This window comes from Camelina sativa, chromosome 5, assembly GCF_000633955.1.
Source record: "Camelina sativa cultivar DH55 chromosome 5, Cs, whole genome shotgun sequence".
NCBI lineage: Eukaryota > Viridiplantae > Streptophyta > Magnoliopsida > Brassicales > Brassicaceae > Camelina > Camelina sativa.
In genome coordinates, this window is record NC_025689.1 from 6,147,392 (window position 1) to 6,152,751 (window position 5,360).

Sequence of the window (5,360 nt, forward strand, 5' to 3'; positions counted from 1 at the left end):
TTTTTGTAGTCAAACTTTGAATCACATATTTAACAAAAGAATATAGATTTAAAATAACGTAACAATAAAAGAATTGAGCTAAAAAAATGAAAGGGGAAAGAAAACTAAAGGACTTAAATGATAATTTTCTTTTCTTTTGTTTGGTCTTGTCTGTCACCTAGTAGGGTTAACGTGGGAGATATAGGAAGAGATATATATTGCCATGGTTTTGGAATGAACAGACAATTCTGACAAGAGAGAGAGAGAGAGAGAGAGAGAAAGAGGGTTGTTTTATCGAAAAGAACACCATCACATCCTACATGCCACACAAGAAGCCACAGATTTGATTTGCTTTTTGTTTTTATGCTACAATAAATATTAAATAGGTACATGTATATCATCAATTCTATGAAAGCTTTGAGCAAAATTGTTGTTTGATACGACCTACGAGGAAGGAAGGGAGAAGAAACTTCATTTTCGAATTCCTTGACCTTTTGTGAAATACTCACTATTTACTACAGGCTAATTATTTTCCATAGTTAACTTTAATACGTTGTATTTTGTATAAACCACACACATATTTAAAAATCAAATATTTTCTTCTTTTCCAAAATTTAATAATACTGACGTCAGACAAACTTTCTATATAAGTATAACATTATAGTTGGACCTCTACAATATATACATATATATGGGTCTACTATCATGATAACTGATTAGTGTATACTATGTTTTATTTATTAGTGCAGTGTTCCACAGACTAAAAAATCAATCTTCCAACGTTTCCTATTGGAAAGCACGTTGCTCTCATCTTTGACCGATGGAAAAAAAAAAAAAGGTACGTAGTTTTTGGTAAATTGTCAATCGGACGGCTGAGACACATTACTAATACTTATATCACACAAACAATAAAAGAGAAGAAAAAACAACATCAACAACGGGTTTGTGTATGTAATAATCATATTCTTTTTGTTTTTTTTTTGTTGTTTTTTCGACTTTTATATTAGTATAGAGTATACTATCATACTGTATTTTTACATTTATCTCACAATTAGAGACAAGTATGGAACCCTAGTTACACCATCTTTATATTCGAACTCATAACTTTTGTTATGTTAATTCAGTGGTTAATTAAATTTGAACTGGCCTAATTAGAATTGTTGTACTACAATATATCATCTCACGCAGATACCAAATTCTTTAACTATTAATCTATTTATTTCATTATTCAGTCCTGATTTATTGAACCGTCCTACTTTTTACTACTGTATAGTGTCAAGAGTACTTGTCGTTTTCCTATTTGTTTTGATTAAATACTAACTTTCCGTTTAGCCATAATAAGTTTTAAAGTGCAAAGGATAACTGTACACAATTAACTTGATTAGAAATTATAAAATATTAACTGATATACAATTAGCAGATAAGAGTAAAGACTTGTTAGGACTGCCCAGCGGACTTCAAACCTCTGATTTCCAGCAGACTTCAAATCTCTGACTTCCAGCGGACTTCAACCTATGTAATTAATTCTTCGAATCTTTTTAGGTCATGATGTTTGATACACGTCAACTCAAAAGAAGAATGTCAACACTTAACTAAAAAAATGGAAAATGATAAAGTCACATCGCACTGTGTCCTACGTGTATATATATATATATATATATATATATATATATATATATATATATATACTAATGATAATGGAAAACAATCACACTTACTATCAAATTTCTTAAAATTTCCTATTTTAAAAATTCACAATAGAAGTGGTCTAAGGGGAAATGTCGAATATTCCAACATTTCCTATTGGAAAGCAAGTTGGTCTGATCTTTGACCGACGGAAAAAAAAGAAACGTGCACGTAGTTTGGTTAATTGTGAATTGGACGGCTGAGACACATTACTCCAATCCAGATATACAGATAACAATAAACAAGAAGAAAAAACAACAACAAAAACAACGGGCTTATGTATGTAATAATCATATTTTTTTTTGTTTTATTCGTTGTTTTTTCGACTTTTATATCAGTATAGAGTATACTATCATATTGTACTTTTACATTTATCTCACAATAAGAGACAAGATTAGCTGGGAAGCATCAAGTATGTAACCCTAACTACACCATCTTTATATTTGAACTCTTAACTTTCGTTATGTTAATCAATGGTTTAATTAAATTTGAACCGTCTTAATTAGAATTGTTGTATTACAACCCCATATCATCATCTCACGCAGTCACCAAATTCTTTTAACTGTTAATTTATGACGGACTCGAGACTATTTTAGTATTCAGTCCTGATTTATTAAACCGTCCTAATTTGTACTCTATAGTGTCAAGAGTACTTGTCGTTTTCCTTTTTCTTTTGATTAAATACTAACTTCCCGTTTAGCCATAATAAGTTAAAGTGCAAAGGACAACTGTACACCATTAACATTTAACTTGATTTGAAATTACAAAATATTAACTGATATACAATTACCAGGCTCGCTCGAGTCACAAATTAGAATTACTAGAGACAAAACAATGGTTCTCTCGTTAATTTATGTGTCTATGTCTATGTGTATCTACTAGACTATTACCTTTATAATGATTTGATTGAGCTTGTTGAAATTTTTTGTTAATATGTTTTCTTGAACGCTTATACAAATTTTCTAAACGTACTATAAATTAAATAAATATAAGATATTATATTATCAGGAAAACTAAGACATATAACATCCGCTCAATTAATAGGGTGGGAAGAAAGACTAATGTGTTATCTTTTACAGGAAATAAAGTTAGTAGTCCTAAATTATGCGTACTATATTTTCATTACTACTATAAATATAAGCAAATCTGTAAAATGACAACGTCTTAAATTTTATCATCTAATTTTTTTTGCATAGCGTATATGTATTATGTACTATACGCCTAAACCAAGAAATAATACGTTTTACAATTTCTAATCAGGCACAGATGGGCCCAAAATTTGGCCGTTAATGAATACGTTGTACTTGTTCCAGCTTTCTAGGAATGGAAATCTATAATTTAGTTTATCTTTTTTTTAACAATATACATGATAACCAAGAATGAACATATATACCATGAAGTTTTTTGACATTAACGTTTAAGAATTAAAAGAATGAGAATTACAATACAAATGAATGAGAAAACAAAAAAAAAACTAAAGAACAAACTACATATCTACTTTTGGAACAACATAGACAAATTTTTGGGAGTACATAATAAAAAGAAAAACGCATCAACTGATACCCTCAAAACTAAACAACATTTCCCACATTCAAAAACCAACCAAATCGAAAAGAAAAAAGAACATGCAAGTGGAGAATAGACAAATTAATTATGAGATGTGCTAACGTAAGCTAAAGTATGATGAAACTTAGAAAATCTCATTTTCTAACCTCTGGAAAAAGTAAACTATAAATGATTTAGAAAATTTATCCTAATATTAATTTAACTTAACAAATAATGAAATAATATACTTATAGTTAGTACTAACCTTTACTTTGTCGCATGCAACTGTACTATCACATCCTTTCTCTTTTCCCACAGTGCATTTACAGTGCATCTTCACACTTGTAGTTGTTTGAAAATCCATTTGAGAATTTTTCTTCTATATGAGCATATAGATGTTTATGAGACAATCGCAAAAGGTGTCTCACTTTACCATGGATAAAGAGATGAGCCCCTATCATCCTGTTGATCGAGATCGTCCAACAATAACCTAGTAATAAGATTACCTCACTTATTATTTTTAGTTTTTTTAAAAGTAGTAAACTATAATTATCTTAATATATGACTTTTTAGTTTTCATGAAGATCTGATATAATTATGATATATTCTTAACTCTTTTATAAAATATAAAGTAAGAAAAGACTCACCCTTGGAACCTTGCATTACGATTTCCAGCAAAACCACCCTTTTATTTTTTCGGACATCGTTCCAACAAAACTTGTAAGAGAAACCTTCAGGAAAATCCTGAAATTAGAAACAATCCAAAGAGTTAACAATGAATATGTCCAAAAAAAAAAAAACTAAATGTAAGTGAACGATACCGAAAAAAATAAAAATAAAGTATTATACCTTCGGAAGTTCAGAAGGTACCTGTATAAATATAGAATAAAATAGTTAAAAATTTTATAGTATTAGAAATTAGGAATTATTAACTTTTGATTTTGCACTAATATACATAAGAAAAAAAATAAAATTGCACCGTGTCATCATCGTCATCATCAGCAGCTACAAAAAGAGCTTTTCCCAAAGCTTTTGCGGTCGTTCTTCCCCTGTGTGATGTTGATTTGTGCAGAGTGAGTTATAATATTATACTTTGTGTCCCCTTTTTTCATTTTTTCTTTCTTTCTTTATTTGTTTTAGTATCTCACATGTTCAATTTCATCCACTTTTGAATTTCTTTACACTAGTTTTGATTGGAATTTTATTTGTAACTATGTTACAAGTAAAGATAAAATATTCATATTTTGTTTTTGTTTGTTTTTTTAGAAAATATAGTATATGTAATATGGTTGTGTAAATTAGCATATCTGAATATTAAATTGGCTAAACTTAATTTGGAATTGTTTCAAACACCAATCATTTGCATGTTAAAATAATTTAATCACGAGGATGTTTGCATGGTTTTTGTAGTTCATTTAAGAAATGTCGGATAAAATTATGGTAAGAAAACTTAAGAAGATGTTATTATTAGAATACAACAAACACGGTTACGAGTATCTTTTTACTTACTGTATTTGTTTTGGTACAAACCCTTTCACGTGTAACCATCAGGGCCATGAATCAATTAATTTTATACTGTAACGAAATTTTATACTGCTTTCGGTAGATTAAAAGAGAGTAACAGATAAAATCACAAAAAATAAATACGAAATTTGGGGAGGGAAATGGAAAATTTGAAAAGCGCGCCACAGCAGATCACACCGCCAAGTAAAACTAGTGCTTGTTATCTTTGGTGGTGCTTCAATTAGTAAACAACTAATACTCTAATAGTATCGTAGTATATATTTTTTTTTTTTATCTGTTACAAAAAAGTACTAATATTTTAGAATGTTAAACGGTACTAATATTATTAACTAGCAATACTATAACTACTCCTGTGTTTTGTTTTTAAATATATATACATGATCACACATCCTATAATTGGGATACTATACAAACTCATATTTAATCAAACAGCACTCCTTTTGTTGGCAAATAAAATAATATTGTGTGTAACCAACAATGATTATCTGATGTGCTTATTGTATGTGTATTGGGACCAAGGTAATAGTAATACTGTAATAGTAATATTCATCCCACGAAGAATGTTTGGCGAAAACAAGACCCCACAAGATCGATAATAGTATAATACCTTACCTACATTCACATTC